This window comes from Mus caroli, chromosome 1 (assembly GCF_900094665.2).
Source record: "Mus caroli chromosome 1, CAROLI_EIJ_v1.1, whole genome shotgun sequence".
In the NCBI taxonomy this organism is placed as follows: Eukaryota; Metazoa; Chordata; class Mammalia; order Rodentia; family Muridae; genus Mus; species Mus caroli.
In genome coordinates this window covers 125,394,444-125,411,478 of record NC_034570.1, presented here as the reverse complement: position 1 = coordinate 125,411,478, position 17,035 = coordinate 125,394,444, and the positions used below count along the sequence as shown (strand labels likewise).

Below are 17,035 nucleotides of genomic sequence, written 5' to 3'. Positions count from 1 at the left end.
AGGAAGAAGAAGAAGAAGAAGAAGAAGAAGAAGAAGAAGAAGAAGAAGAAGAAGAAGAAGAAGAAGAAGAAGAAGAAGAAGAAGAATAATCCTGGACCTCAGTGTAGGAGGATAGTTACCATACATACCCAAATAGGAATGATACAGTCTGCATATGAGGGAAATGGGGAGGGGGGGCAGCTCTCAAGAGGAAGAGTAACATCCTGTGAACCCTAGGATGAGAGCTACATTCTCTTCAGCTGAGGGATGAGGACAGCCTGGCTATGAACATGACGAGCATGGCCCCACCCCTTGCCCCAGAGAGACAACTCTACTTTCCCACACATAGTGGTTATTTTTATGGATAGATTTATTTTTACCCATTCTAGACCTCAAACCTGTAGCCTGAAGAAACCAGACACCCAAGTTTCTAGGTTTCTGGAAAACACAGCCTTCAGTGGCTAGGTCGGTTATAGAATTCAGGCTGGGGTCTCTCTCCTCTAGAACCACCTGGAAAAGAAGTGGGGGAAAAGGGTGGGGGTTGGGGGGCATGGGGGGAAGGATCCTCTTCTCTCAGCCCACAAGCACAGCCAAGAGAGAACACTACTTCAAGAGAAGAACGACCTATGCCTCCTATAGATATCAGTCAGCATCTTGGCCTGCCAGCCTGGAATGGGACAGCAGAGCCTCTCTGCCTAGCAACAACCCCACCACCATGGAGCCCACAGCCTTGCAGCCCAGAGAGCTTTAGGAGAGGGTCTTGCTTTTCACATCCTAGCAATCTATGATGAGGTATCAGCTGTGGCCCCCATCGGCCAGGCAGCCAAAGTACTCCTTTAGTAGGATCACACATCCGCTCTAAACTGATATTCCCCCAAGACAAGTTTACCAGTTAGGCAATGCCTCCACTTCTACCATGGCCGAAAGCTGGAAAAATCCTCACATACATTTAAAGAGACCAGCTTTCTCATGATAAAGATGCAGCTGACACTCACTTGAGCACTAAAATGTCACACTGCTGCCATCCAGCAGGGAACCTGACAAGCTATTAGCTCTGAGTCTGTCCAGTTGTCTCCCCTCCCTCTCCTTTCCAGTCTACCCAATGACTGATGACTGACAGGAGCTCCTGGAGTTGACATTCTGGTATGGCTTACTGCAGAGGCACCCTCCTGTCTTCCAGTGGAATGCCTAGGAACAGGAGGGAGACCAGAGGTGTTGGAGGTATGGGGACATATGAAAACAATGTCACCTTTAGTGTCTTCTAAGTGCCTCAAGGGAAAGAGCTAAAACCCTAGGGGGATGTCATAGGAAGTAATGCTTGCTTGCTTTCCGCAGAGCAAATCTCTCCTTACCTTGATGGGGTGGGCTTGTGACTGGGCCTGACTAAGGAAGAAAGGCACCATTGCAGGCAGGGGCTTATTCTGGATCTTGTTTCCACATTAGACAGGTGGTAGATAATCTTGGCTACAGAAAGGAAATCCTGAGTTCTGAGCCAAGCTGCTCCAAATAATTTCCTTTAGTTTTGCTTGTTTAACTTCTCCCTAGCTCAGAAATAGGAGGTAGATCAGTTATTGGGAAACAGTTAGGTGTGGCCACACGTGCATAGGATCCCAGTAAGTAGGCAATAGAGATAGGAAGATGGAGGTCAGGCTCAGCTACATAATGAGTTTGAGGCCAGCCTGGGCTACATGAGTCTCAAAACACAAAACAGACAAAATGAAGTCAATAGCATTAAGAAGTTGGGGGGGGGGGTGCTGGAGAGGTTAAGAGCACTGACTGCTCTTCCAGAGGTCCTGAGTTCAAATCCCAGCAACCACATGGTGGCTCACAACTATCTGTAATGAGATTGGATGCACTCTTCTAGTGTGTGTCTGAAAATAGCTACAGTGTATCCATATAAATAAAAAATAAAGTCTTTTAGAAGAAGGAGGAGGAGGGGGAAGAGGGGGAGGAGGGGGAGGAGGAGAGGGAGACAAAGAAAAAGAAGAAGAGGAAAAAGAAGAAAAAAGGACGGGATTACAGGAAGTTGGAAAAGATTTCTGGTCTTATTCACAGCTTTTCTTTCTTCCCGCACACAAGCTTCTAGCTTCTGTGTCAGAGGGCAGGAACGAACAAAGAAGCACAGGTGTGATGTGACATATGGCGTTGGTTGCCAGTGTTTGTTTGCTTGTTTGTTGGTGACACGATTTCATTTGTTGTGTAGTTATAGCTGGTCCAGTAGCCATCATGTAGCCCAGCTGGCCTCAAACTCTTAACAGTCCTCCTGCCTCAGCCTGCTGACTGCTAGGAGGAGTACTCCATAATGCCTGGCTTAGCTGTGGGGGCCTTTTTGAAGCTCTAGGAATAGGTTTGAAGCTATGATAATCCCCTTCTCCACTATGACCTGTGAGGTTACGTTAGCCTGCTTTTCATAAGCATATATATAAACAGGAGCGAGTGTGCCTGCTGAGGTAGATGTGGGAATGTATCAGTCAATGAAGATATGTTTGTTGTGTGAGCCAGCTGATGGTGCATGTTTGTACTTGAAAGGCATAAGGTTCCATGCCAAAGCAATGGGTGATACTGTTGCACAATGCTGGCAGGTGGGTGGCTCGGGGGTGTGGTTAACAGTTTATAGGCTATGTCTAAGTGGGTATGGATGTCTCAGTGCATACAGTCTAGGATGGAAATGTGTGACATAGTGTGCTACAGTGGGGAGGAAAAGCTCATGGGCACTGGAATGGGTCCGACCTGCCCTTGAATCCTAGCTGTCATTAACCAGATTAACTTTGGGCAAGTCACTCAATCTTTTAAGTTCCCCAACCATGAAATAAGGACTAAGTAATGAGACTGCCAGGACGACTAGAAACAATATTGTAGATGCGAAAGTTTGGGTGTGCAACCAATACATAGGCAAGAAGCTGGTCTGTGCCCTGTGGCCATGCCTTTGGTTGGGTACACAGGCAAGAGAGAGCAGTTTGTGATCTGTGTGTGAAAGGGTGTGGAGGCACTCTGAGCAATAGTCTGCCAGTGAACTCCCAGTTCAGACGGGGTCAGTAGGGCGAATGCCCACAGCTTCCTCAGGTTTCTGGGGCCTGGGTCTAATTCAGTCAGAGATTGAGAGACCTGGAGATGCTGCAGGAAGCAGAAAGGCTTGCAGACACTTCCTTTATTTCCCCTCCACACAGCAACGGTTGAAGACCGCTGCCCACATCCACTCCCACCTCCACCCACACACAGTCCTGCTCTCTGCTCCTGTCAACAAGTAAGAAACAGCGCAGGAGGAAAGCCAAGAAGATAGAGGATTCCCCATTCCGCCTTAAGACCCGAACATGTAGCATCATCCCGCCGCGCCTTGTACTTGGGCCACCTTAAGAGCTGAGCAATGTTCTGGCCTTTCGCCAAGCCCCACCCCCGCTGGCTCGCGCTCCGCCCCTTTCTCCTCCCGCTCTGCTGGGGGAGAGCTGGGGAGCCCCAGTCTGGCCGGAGTTAGCTGGAGCTGTTGCCATGACAAGCATTTTCTTAAGACAGCTCTGCTGTTGAGACTGTCCTAGGCTGGGGGGTAGGGTGGGGGCACGAACTTCTTGGGGGTCCATCCCTCCGAAGACAGCGAGATCAGACACCCGCCCAGCTCCCTGAACCCATTTTCTCCCAGGGACGGTCCTTCGCGTGGAAAGGTTGGGGAAGAAGACCCAGCCCACTCCCCCCAGCTGTAGCTGAAAGGCCAGAGCGCAAAGCCAGCATCACTAGGTGGTTTGCCACACTGGGGAGAGCGGTGGGTGGCCACCCCACCCTACTCGGTCCATGGAAACACGGAGGGACGGTCCCGCTCGGAGACACCTGGATCTTTGCTAGAAAGAGAGGTAGGCTTGAAGAGAATGAATTGGCTCCGGGTTTGCAAACTTTGTTTCTTTCTTGCCTATCAACGGCTTCTCAAACTAGCAAATTCTGGGAGGGGTGGAATGTCAGAATGGGAGAGGTGTGTGTGTGTGTGTGTGTGTGTGTGTGTGTGTGTGTGTGTGTAGGGAGACCGAGAATGATTTCTTCAACATTATATTTCTTCCCTGGGTTCCGAAGAATCGCGTAATCAAACAAGTGATTTTTTTTTTTTTTTTTGCGTTTTCCTCTGGATCGTGGAATTGGGGGGGGGGGATGGAGGGAGTGCCTATTTCGCACCCAAATTAAGCTCTTGGAAGAAGTATTTATTCCAGCCGACCTCCTCCCTCCCTGCTCCTGCCCTCCCCCTCCCCCTTGGCTTGGGAACCAGCCGTAGAATGGAAAACTGTTGCGGAAAAAAATATTTTCCGCGTCTGTTCCCTTTCTCAAAAGCCCCAAAGAGAGATGGGGGACTAAACAGGTCCAAATAAATCTTCAGCGGGAAGGAAGGCCTTGGGGGCCAGGGAGGGGGAACCCTGGGGCCATGGTGGAGATGGGCTAGGAGAAGTTGGAGGGTGGGAACCAGGAGTGCACAAATTCAATTTCTTTGGCTTTGCATAGAAACCTCAGCAGTTTCTCTCTGCGGCTTACAAAACATCCTCAGACTTTGACGTCTATAATTAGCTGTGGAAAAAGCTGGGAGTTCCCTCGCACTGCTGTTGTTTGAGTGAGTGTAAGCGTCCAGAACCAACTGTATGAGTGTCTCTGAGGGCACCGCCCCACACATCTCTGCGTCTATAGGGAATGCAGGAGAAGGGACTCGAAAAGTTTTTAGTTTCAAGCCCCAGGCTGTGGGGCTTGTTGGCTTGGGCCTCTGACCCTTGAGAGGGTCCTTGAACAGGTCCCAGAAGAGGTTATCATTAAGGCTGAGATTGCCTCCCACCCTTTCCTCTCTCCCTGTCTTGGTCCTGGGGGCCACTTGACATCTTTCCCCAAGATGAGTTGAACCCTGCTCTCTGGTCCACCCTAGAAAGAGTGCCTACTTGCTTCTTTTCCAGCTGAGTGGAAGAGATGGAAGGACACCCCCCCATTCCCCGATAAATCCTGGGAGCAGAGACAAGCAGCCCTGGCTAGAGCCTCCTCCTTCCAGGGCACTCCTACAGGACTCACAATCCCCTCCAGACCCTGTGCCAGCATATGCTGGCCAGGGAGGGTGGGTTCTGCGTCAGATGGAGGATCAGGCAGTCACTGTGATACCAAGAGGGGAAAGGGGACTGAAGAGAGGGAAAAGAAGTCTCTATTCTGCAGACCAACTCTCTCCTCCTCCAGTTGGGGTGTCTGGCAGGGAGTCTTCAGATCCACCTGCTCTCCCCCTCCCCATGAGCTCCTCCTATTCCTGGTTCTTCCTAACTAGAGACCCTTTCCTGTAACCCACCCCCACCCCCTTGCTCTGGGTCCTCCTTATCTGGAAGGGAGAAGACCAGGATTGTTCCAGGCTGGGATCAGCATGGAAAGGGGCCTAGGGGAGAGGGGAGATTTCAGAAGAGGGCCCAATGAATCAGGCAGGCTAGCTAAGCCAGCTACCTGTCTGGGTTATGAGAAAAAGCCTTGCAGAGACCCTGGGAAAGAGACAAAGGCTAGGAGAGTTTAAAGGGTAACCAGGAAAGCCACAAGAGTACGCCTTCATTTGGAGTGTTTGGTGATGGCTCAAACTGTACCTCTCTGCCACTGTAACCTAATTGTATTTCACCCCCAGGAAGAATTGATGTCCTTATTCTATAGGAAAGGGAGGAGAGAACCCTGGGGGCAGACACTGGTAGACAAGGATGGCTGCTTTCTGAAATGCCTGCTTAGATAAGCACACTATGGCACCTGCTCTAGTGGCCTTGAGTCCTGCCTCTAGGGCACTGCTTTTCAGGCCAGCTGTTGCCCCCACCTCTCCCAGCTGTGCTGGGAATATTGATGCAGAATCTGTCCCCCTCACCTCTAGCTGCCTCTGTGGCCCGCCCTATTGTCAGCCTGTCAGCAGCTGGCTCCACCCTCCTGCCTGGTTCTGCCTCTGAGTACTCACTCAGGAGAAAGGGCTTAGGAGGAGTAGAGGCTTCTGGCCTTCCAGTCCCTGCCGGTCCCTCATTCCCTTCCCCTTCCATTTTCCATCTCTGTGTCCCTGGATCCAAGGTCAAGTTGAAGGAGCTTAGCTTGTCTCACCCCTTACATTCCCAGCTTCTAGCACAGTGCTGAGACATACAGAGGCACTCAGTCAACACTTGTGAGAAGAAAAGGGCAGCTTAATTTCGTAAAAAACATCTGGGAGGGAGGGTGCATCTGGAGGTCAGAGGACAATGTGTTCTCTCCTGTACGATGTGGGTCCAGGGCACCCACACTCAGGTCAGGAGAGGCTTCGAGGGAGGAGACCTTATCTGCAGGTCCATCTTGCTAGTCCCAAGGGGTGGAGTGTTAGCATACAGAGAATCAGTTGCATGTGAGGTATCAGAAGGGGCCCCTGGTTTGCCCTCTGTTCTATAGCTTCTCCTTGCTCTGGGAACCCTGCTCACCACTGAGACAGTAGGAAGGAGTGGCTGAGTCAAATTTGTCACACAACTATGGTCTTTGATGTCAGAAGAGTCAGAAAGAAGGTACTAAGTGAGCGCACCGCCCCCCCCATGCACCCCCCCCCCAACTAAAAGAGTCAGAATCTACCCAAGGCTTGCTGCTGGGTAGAGTAAGGTCCCTGAGCAGGAACAGCAGAGGCCTGACTTAAGTCACACTCTCAGTTTCTATAAGATCTAGAGAGGAAGGGGTACCTAGGCTAGCTCTTCCCCAGCCTTGCCTGTCAGCAGCTCAGACTGCCAGCTGAGACTACTTAAGTTGACTCCTCTCAGTACCCATGGTCCTTTGCTCTTTATTCAGTGTTCTGGGCCTCAGGACCAGCCCTCCCCCCACCCCTCATTAAGATCTACGGAACTTGGAAAGGAGATGGAGAGTTTGTTTATTTGGGGTGCCAGGGAGCCCAGGAAGCATACTTGATACTACCTTACAGGTGATGGGCCCCACCCTGAGCCTGCCCTTTCCTGGAAGGGTATCTGCCAGGCCATCTGTGTTCCTTCCCTGCAAGTGCCTCCCAGAGATGCCACCCACCCAGCCCATTGCCTGATCCTCTCATCCATCCATCCCCCTTTCCAGGAGAGAAGTAGGATGAAGAGGATAGGGTGGGGCAAGTACTCTCTTAGGTGCGTTCTTACTGGACTAACAGCATTTCTCCACTTTTTTCCCCCTCTAGAAAATAGATGGTATACTCGTCGTTCTAAATTGACACAGGATCGTACATATTTATGTTCTATTTAGATCTAGACTATTTCTCATTTCCTTGCGGTGGGGAAGAAAAGAACAATTCAAAGGTGATTTCTTGTAAGTGAACAGCACACTATCATTTTCTCCTGTCCTATCATTCGAATAGAACAACAGAACCTATTTACTCCTCTCTAACTTCAGCTAGGAGGTGTCCATCATCCTGTCTTCATCCTTCCCTCTCCACCCCCCAGACCTGGCAACCACCATTCCATCTCAACTCTGTAAAATCAGCTTTTCAAGATTCCACACGGGGCCATCTGTATCTGTCTCGCCATGCCTGGTTTCGCTTAACACGAGGGGCTCGAGTCCCTTCTGTGTTGTTGCAAATACAAATGACAGGTTGCTGTTCTTTCATGGCTGAACACTCTAGTATATTCGTGCCCTGTTTTCTTTACCAGTCCATCAACTGATGGGTACTCGGGTTGCTTTGATCTCCTCCCTGTTGTGAATAGTGCTGCAGTAGACAGAGCTAGCAGATGTCTTTGTGTTGATTTCATTTCCTTCACATGCATACCTAGCAGTGCGATTGCTGGGTCGCATGGCGGTTCCATTTCTAATTCTGTTTGTGCGGTGCTGGGAATCGAACCTATGGCCTCTTGCATGCCAAGCAAGTGCTCAACTCCAGCTCGAGGAACCTGAGTGATGTTTTCCATAATGACTAAATCGTTTCCCCATTTCTCAGGGCAAACAAGTGAGCGTGCCCTGGGGTTAGAGTCCAGGAGAGCTGTGCAGAACGTCTTATACTCTGTTTCCTCTCCCAGCATCTCTTTGTCTCCTCTTCTCCTACCACGAGCTGCTCTTGTTCCACTGACTTATTTCCTTTGCACGTGTAAAAGCAGGAATGGACCTACTTAGAGTCAGAGCCAGTGGCTTCTGCTCAGGGAAGGACCTGGGTTCCGCCCTCTCTCCCACCACCGGCTCACTTACTCCTCCCTTTTCTCCTGGTTTACCAAGTTTCACACATGAATTTGGGAGAGTTTCATACACAGTTTGGGAAAATGGCCTGGAATGGCATCCGTGAAGCCATCCTCTTCCTGCCTTTCTGCCATTGCCCAGGGCACGCCCTGGGGCTGAGAAGGTGTGCTTACCGCTAGACAGGTCCGGGATTCTGACTGGGCTCCCAGTGCTCAGCTCAGGGCACTCACTGTGAGGTCTGGCTAGTTTGTAAACTCTGTGTCAGGAGTGCAAAGCAGAACAGGGGATGCTGGCAATATCCAACAGGCTACACATGCATTCACACAGAGCCCGAGTCTTATCCCAAAGATGCTTGTCCACAGATAAGGGAAGATGCGTGTGTAAGGTGAGTGGAGGTGCATTTGTAATGGAAACCATCTTTCTGCCCATTCATAAGAATGTAATTAAAGCTGGTTATGGTGGTGTATGCTTATAGTCCCAGACCTTGCAAGCTTAAGGCAAGAAGAGGAGTGCTGTGAATTAGAGGCTAGCCTGGGATACATAGGAAAACCTTGTCTCAAAAAAGAGAAAGGTGTGTGTGTGTGTGTGCATATATACACATGTACCCAAATAATAAATCAGAAAGAATAAATGGTTTCCTATAGGAGGCAGATGAGATGACAGGATGGGAGTGAGACTTCTTCGGTTACGCCTTTTCAGATAGTTTTGATTAAAATACTTACATATTTCAACAATTAAATTAGATTTAAAAATAAAAAACCTAAATCTGACTACAACAGAAACACTGACTAATGAGTAATAATTTCATTACAAAGATTAATTTAAGTAACAATTTTAAGGCTTTTTTTTCTTTTCTTTTTTTCTTTTTTGGAAACAAGGTTAGGCTGGCCTTAAACTTGTAATACTCCTCCTGCCTCACCCTCCCAAGTCCTGAAATTGTAGGCTTGTGCCACTATCTCTGGCTAATTCAACTAGTTTTCAGTCTCGCTGCTCCGACTCTGTATTCTTACCTAATCTAAGAATTGAGTGATGCTTTGGACTACACTTCATAGATTTGCTGCTATCCATGCCGTCATCATCCTGAATCGAAACCTGCTCCATCTGCAATAGGGCAGATGAAGATCTATGCCCGGAACTTAGTTGTCTAAACGGCAGGGTCTGAGTGTGGAAAGAGACAGAGAAGAACATGGATGGAGAAGGGGAAGGAGCGTGGGATTCCTTGCTTCTTTGTCTGCATTTAAAGCCAAAGCAACATCCATGCCTGGATTTTTACTTACTTGTGTATTTTTCTTGCATGCATGTGTGTGTACAAGATGTGCGTGGCAAGGGTGCATACCTGAGCGCGTGGTCAGAGAACAACATTGTAGAGTCTGAGGATGGGATTCAACAGCAAGCGCCCTCACCTGCTGAGCCATCTCGTCAGCCCCTGGGTTTTTATCTCTAGGTACCACTTCCCCTATTAGAAGCCAGCATCACTTGACTGTTATCAAGTCTGAGACTGGACAAGGCAGGAGGATCACAAGTTGAAGGCCTGTCCAGTAACATAGAAAGGCCCTGTCTACAAATAAAAATGTAAAAAACAGTTGGAATTTAGCTTAATGGTAGAGTGCTTGCCTAGGATATACCAGGCAGGCCCTGGTTCAATCCCTTATGGCACAATAAATACACTTGCTTTAAAAAGCTTATTTATCTATTTAGCTGGGCTTGGTAGCGGATGCCTACCATCTCAGTTACTTGCGACACAATAGGCTAGTGTCTTAGTTAGGGTTTCTATTGCTGTGAATAGACATCATGGCCACAGCAGCTCTTATAGTGGAAAACATTTCACTGGGGCTGGCTTACAGATCAGAGGTTCAGTCCATTATCCTCATGGCAGGAAGCATGGAAGCATACAGCAGACACGGTACTGGAGAAGGAGCTGAGAGCATTACATCTGCTCAGTAGACAGCAGGAAGAGACAGCCACATTGGGCCTGGCTTAAGCCTCTAAGATCTCAAAGCCCACCCGAAGAGACACCCTTTTTTCAAGAAGGCCACACCTTCTAATAGTGCCATTTCCTGGGGACCAAGCATTCAAACATATGAGTCTATAGAGGCCATTCCTATTCACACCACCACAGTCTGGTAAGTTCAAGGCCAGTCTGGACAAAATTGTTCACATTTGATTTTTTTTTTCTTTTTTTGAAATAAGGTCTCACTTTATAGCCCTAGCTAGTTTGAAGCTCACTATGTAGACCTCAAATTCACAAAAATCTACCTGCCTCTGCTTCCTGAGTTTTGGGAATTAAATTATCTGTCATCATGCCAGCCCTTAAATTAGAATTTTTTAATTGAAAAATAAGTATATATGGAATAAACAATGTGATATGTTGATATATACTATGGAATGAGTATATTAAGATGATTAACATGTCCAGGGCCACATACTTATCTTTTCAATGTTGAGGTATGAGCACTTAAACTCGGTTCTCTCAGCAGTTTTGAAGTATATCTTATAATTAACTATAATCTCCACACTAGACAACAGATGACAAAGACTTATTTCTTCTAACTTTGTATCTCTTGGCCAATAACTCCTAACCTGCCCTTCCCTTCAGAATTTCCCCCAACAATAAGCGGATTCAGACCAGGCTCATTAATAGATGATAAAATTATTAAGCAGGGAGGGGCTCATATGATGAGATAAAAGGTTGGTCCCAGCATGCATTGCAGAGTGACTGGCTTCACAGAAATTGCTTTTTCACATTTCTGAAAGTCAGAAATCTGAGATCAGACAATGACAAACCTAGAGTCAGACAAGGGCCACTTCCTGATTAGGCCACGGTCTTCTCTATCCTCAGGAGGAGGGCGGGGACAGAGACCTTGGCACTCTCCTGTGTCTCTTAGGACACTCACCCTATTCACCAGGCTCCCGCCCTCCAGAGGGCTCATCCCAGCACTTTCAGGATTTAACTTCTGTGAATTTGGGGGACAGGACCCAGAAGCATTCAGTCCACAGCACAGTCGCTCTCCTTACAGACTGCTCTTCACCTGAGGGAAGAAAATCTATCTTTAGCAAGACCATATCCTTGTGACCTTAGGAAGGAATCAAGCATTCACAGTGACAGGGACCCCCTCCTGCCAGAAGGGAAAACTTCCCCAAGCCTTCCAAGAGGAATTTCTACCACAATCTGTAATCTAGTCAAAACCGGTTAGCCAGATCTAGTTTCAAAGAGATGACTAAGACATCTAAAGGGGCGGCATGCAAAACAACAGCCTGGGCTCGAAAAGGGGGGGGGGAGTCAGTAAAATATAAAAATTGGGGGCTGGGGGCTGTCAAGATGGCTCAGAAGGGTGCCTGCCGCTAAATAGGTGGGAGAAAAGACCCACTTCTTGAAGTCGTCCTGACTGCCCACACACAAATAAGAAAGTAAACGAAAAGAACATTGTTGCTACAGAGGAAAAGGATGAAGGTAAAACCCAGTTTCCATTAAAAGAAAACAAAGAAAAGCTGGAGGTGTGGTTAGTTGGTTCTGAGTACTCACCGCTCCCTGTTCCTGTAAAGGGGCTAGGTTCAGTTCCCCACAGCCATGTCATAGGGCTTACAACCTCCTGTAACTTCAGCACCAGGACAACACCTCTGGCCTCTGTGGGCACTCATATGCGTGTGGCACACATGAACTCACACAGGTACACATACATACACAAAGATTTTTTTAAAACACAAATCTTTTAAAATAAGAAAATGAAAGAAACCAAAGAGACAGCCGAGTCATAAGAAATGTATGAGCTTTCATTTTAATTTTTTTATAAATTTTAAAAATTTAGTATCTGTGTATGTGTGCTCTGAAGTGTGTGGAGGTCTCTGCATGTGTGTGGAGGTCGGAGGGCAAGCTGTGGGAGTTCTTTTTCTCCTTATACCACATGGGTATCAGGGATCAGACTCTGGTCATTTGGTATCAAGTACCCTTACCCACTGAGCCATCTCACTGGCCCACTGTATAAATCGATTCTTATTAATTTTCTATCTTTATTCACTTTAAGTGGATGGATGCTTAGACTTGCATGTATGTGTGTTCATCGTGTGTTTGCTTTGTTCCTGTGGAAGTCACAAGAGGGTATCTGGTCCCCTAAAACCAGAGTGACAGGCAGCTGTGAGCCACTGTGCAGGTGCTGGAAATCAAACTCAGGTCTTCTGTAAGACCACCCGGTACTCTTAATCCTTGAACCATGTCCCTAACCCCAATGTATAAATTTCAATTGTATGGGGAGGGGTGTATATTGCAAAGCCATCTTGGGACAATGGGGAATATTTTAGTCTGGATATTAAGTGATATGCAATTACTATTACATTTTTAGATGTAAAAATGGCCATATGGCTTTATGCCATAGTATCTTTTTTATGCACAAATATTTAAGGCACCGTAGTTTTATGTCATTTTCAAGTGGTTCAGCACAAATGTGTGTGTGCACGTGCACATACACCCCAAAGGAGAAAACAATGGTAAAAGTTGGTAAATCTGCCTTCCTTAGTACATGCAGAACCCTCAGTCCACCTTCACTCCAACAAGAAAACAAGGCAAAACCAATTGCTGACTCCAAGTGAAGTGTCTGTAGTTGGTTGTTGTATGGTTTGTGGTTGGTTTGTTGTTATTGTTGTTGTTGTCGTTGTCGTCCGCCTCCTCCTCCCCCCCTCTTCCTCCTCCTCTTCCTCCTCCCCTTCCTTCTCCTCCTCTCCTCCCCCTCCTCCTCCTCCTCCTCCTTCAATATTTCAGGTTATATATACTTAACAGTCTAAGATAGAGAGAGACTTGAGTCCCAGAAAGGGCTCCTAGATTCCTAGCCTCCTCCCTCCATCTTCCCTAAGTACCCAGAGGGGTCTTCCCACACAGTCACTTCCCTTACCTCCCTCACTTCTGTGTCCAGTGAGTAGGCTAGTGGGCTGAGCAGTGCGCAGGAGGCCTGATGACACCGTGCCTTGGCTTAGAGAAAGCCTAGGAACTGGGGGCTTCACCATTTGAGGAGGTCACAGGTTGTAAGAGGGGGAATATGCCTACAGCCCCAAAGTTGTTGCTGACCTCTTCTGACCCCTTCACACCCTCTAATAAGGTGATTTTGAGGGAACTGCTCTGTCTGCTCAGAGCCTTGGTGGCTAGCCTAAGTGTGATGATTGGAATAAGTATGACCCATAGGTTTATGTGTTTGAATGCTTGACCCATAGGGAATGGCACTATTAGGAAGTAAGGCCTTGTTGGAGTAGGTGTGGCCTTGTTGGAAGAAGTGTGTCACTGTAGGCGGACTTCATACACACACACACACACACACACACACGCACACATGCACACACTCATGCTCAAGCTCTGCCCAGAGTGGAATCAGAGCCTGCTGCCTGTGGATCAAGACATAAAACTCTTGGCTCCTTCAACACCATATCCGCCTGCATGTCACCATGAGAATGGACTGAATCTCCAAAACTGTAAGCCAGCCCCGATGAAGTGGTTTCCTTTATAAGAGCTTTGTAAGAGTTGCCTTGATCATGTTGTCCCTTCACAGCAATGAAGCCCTAAACACTAAGCAGGGCCTTCCACATGTTCCCTTGCTGGGGACATTATACTTGGTTGCACCGGCAATGGCCCAGATCACAGCGAGGCCACCCCCACCTCTCCAGCCTGGTCCTGGCTCTAGAGAGATGAAGTTTCTGGGGCTGCTCTTCTTCCTTTCCCTGGAAACCTTGGGCTAGGCCCAATGTGACTCAGGGCTCTCTCTCCTTCCATCAACTCCTCTTCTGTCTTTTCAGGAGCCTGAGGGAGAAGGAGCCAGGAAGCTGAAAATGGGCAGACAGGGAGGGGTTTGTTCTAGGAGCCATTGAGCCTGCGGGAGAGCTCAGAATTAGGAGTCAGAGGCCTAGTGATCTCGTGCTATCTGCATGACCTTGACTGAGGCAGCTATCTCCCTGAGCCTTCCTCCCCCTCACTGGACCATGAAACCAAGTGTAGACTTTCAGAATCCAGATGCTACAGCCTGCAGCTAACTCCCATCACCTACTTGAGATGACAGGAAGAAGGGAAACCAAGCAAGCTTTGCCTTTTTACAGCCACCCTTGGAGTTAGAAATAATGACAGGGTATAGGTTCCCCACCTACAGAACTTCAGTTAGCAAGTACTTAGTACTGATACTTCCCAGTGGCTTGGCCACTATTCTATTGCTGTGAAGAGACACCATCACCAAGACAACTCTTAACAAAAAAAAAAAAGCATCTCCTTGGGAGCTTGCATACAGTTTCATAGGCTTAGTCCATTATCATCATGCCAGGGAACATGGTAGACATACACGGTGCTAGTCAGTAACTAAGAGCTACATCTGGTCCTCAGGCAAAGACAGAGAAATAGGCCTATCATGGGCTTTTGAAATCTCAAAGCCCACCCCCAGAGATACAAATCTTCCAACAAGGCTACACTTCTAATTCTTCTAAGCCTATCCAAGAGTTCCACTCCCCAGTGACTAAGCCTTCACGTATGTGAGCCTGTGAGGGGCATTCTCATTCAATCCACCACACCCAGCCAGGATTGTGCTGTGTCAAGAACTGTCAACACCGATTAGAGGTAGAGAAATCCAAGTCTTCAAGGACCTACTAAGGGCCACAAATCCCAAGAAACCCATTAGATTGAATCATAGGAAATTACCAAATATGCAACCACTTTGACCTACAGAAAGTAGTTTCCTAAATATTAGTATTAAATGTTGGATATCAGGGGTTGTATAGTTGGTGCTGTGGGCTAGTGGGGTTAGCAACATTTGGGTAAGCTGCTACTTGTTAGGCCAGCCTTCCCTCTCTTCTCAGTACAGATTTTTGGCCCTGGAGGTGGTATGTGTGTTGACCAAGTCTTTGTCCAAACTTCTATTGAAATTCTTACAGTAATCTTCCTAGAACTGGCCAAAACAGTTGCCCATGGAGAAGAAAAATTGCCATCCACCTTCACAAGACTGTCCCTGTGTCCCTAGTAGCCACCTTGACAGTTTGAGGATGGAAGGAACCTCAAGGGAACAAAAGCAAGCTACTCTTTGCCCTAACCTATGGCAGAGAGGAGGACACACTTACAGGACCCTGGCTAGGCTGGGACTTACTTGGTAGCCCAGATTAGCTAAGAACTCACAGCTGTCCTCCTGCCTCTGCCTCCCACATGCTAGGATGAAAGGTGTTTGCCACCATGCCTGAATAATGATTTATTTTGTGATACTAGAGATTGAAGGTAGAGCCTCAGCAGGCATGCTACTGCTGGAGCTGTATGCCCCCCGCCCATCTTTTACTTAGAGACAGGGTCTCACTAACTTGACCAAATTGTCCTGGAGCTCATGCTGGTCTTGGACTTTCGGTCCTACTGCCTAAGCCTAGGAAGTAGCTGGGGTCACAGGCCTGTGCCACCAGACCTGTCTCAACTGAAAATAATTCTTGCAGGAGGCAGTTGCCAGACAGGATCTGAGGGGGTAGAAAGGACGGTGTAGGAGTTGGGCAGAGGGAGGTCTGTGTGGCTGAGTCCTGACTGCAGATACTGAGAGCCTGAGAGTCAGATGTTTCCGCAGGTGAGGGAGGCTGTCTGTGCCCACCCGCTGGCATGCCTCCAGCCTTGTCTGAGCCAGCACCGGTGTCACAGGCAGGATGGCATCTGGCCTCAGCAGCAGCTGCTGTCTCTCTGCTCCCCTGGTGCTGGGACCATTAGGATGATTTTGATATGTCCTCCCTGCTGTCTGTACTACAGCCTTCTTTGTGGGGAGCCCTCGTAGGACATCTGTTAGGATGCGAAGACAGATACAGCTGGCATCCGCTCTTCCAGGAGCTGCCTGACCTTGTACAGGGAGGTGGGTCACTGGCTTGGGGCTAGGAAGCAGCTTGATTGCTGAACCAGAGGCTGTGAGGTGGATGAAGTTAAGGAAATATTTCATTTTCCCTCTTTGTCAGAGGAGAAAACACAACCCAGAGACTTAAGCAAGGATACCTGGCTCATCTGAAGCAACGCCAGGGCCAAAATGCAGTTCTTTCCCTACCAAGTCTGCCACTGAGTGCTCAACACCCCTGCCATGTCATCGCCGGGTGACCCTGCTTATCACTGAACCTTCCTGACCCCAGGGTCTCTCTGCATATAACAGGGAGTCATTCCAATAAGCTAGAGAATGATTGCTTCATCTAGAAGATCATGTGTTAGGAGCACTTTGGATGAAAGATGCTCACAACCATGGAGCCCTGTGCTATTGATAGTCAGGGTCATTAGCACTAGAGAAATGCAGAGCCGTGCTCCTGGGAGTACCACCCTCATCCACACAGCTGCTAATGGAGCCAGGCTCTGTTCTTCACAGCTCTGTATGGAGTGGAGCCCTGAGCTGGAAGGGGCAGACTGATCTTGAGAGGAAGCAGCCGTCATGGCAAGGGATGGGCAGAACCTCCTGTCTCCAGCCTGGGTATCTCTAGGCCTGCCTTTTCCTTGGTGCAGGCTCCCTGAGAGATTAGAGGAAGTACAGAATGGACGCTATGGGATCTCTACTTCTTCCAGGGCAGCTAACTAAGCCAGATTAGCCTGTGACCTCCTGATTTGGGGGTCACCATAACATGACAGTGAATACGGTTTCGTAGATGGAACCAATCTGTCATTCATTTGCTTTCCTGTGTACTCATTCATTGAACAAACAGGAAGTGAGTGCAAACCATATGCCAGTTACTATGTTGAGGGTAGGAAAGTGGTATCTAGAATACAGGAAGAGCCCAGGATGGCTGACCCGAAGCTCAGAGAGGCTTTTTTGGTTTTACCATGTCCGTGTGCATCTAGAACCCTCTACTTAGATAGAGGCAAAAATACTACATCACTGGGACACCCAGACAGGATCCAAACGGTACCTGGGAAGAAAACAATACATTTACAGGAAGCCTTCTGTTTCTCTTCTAGTCCTCCCCATGCACTTTAGTC

At 48.2% G+C, this 17,035-nt stretch overlaps 1 protein-coding gene across 7 annotated transcripts in view; it reads left to right on the top strand.

Annotated features, from left to right (window-relative positions):
* The first annotated feature begins 3,427 nt into the window (after positions 1-3,427).
* Atp2b4 (ATPase plasma membrane Ca2+ transporting 4) overlaps positions 3,428-17,035 on the top strand; it is a 96,922-nt gene continuing 83,314 nt past the window's right edge. For all 7 annotated transcript variants that reach the window (XM_021168876.2, XM_029477607.1, XM_029477616.1 and 4 more), the window contains exon 1: positions 3,428-3,821. The gene's annotated coding sequence lies outside the window, so the exon portion shown is untranslated. The remainder of the gene's footprint in view (positions 3,822-17,035) is intronic.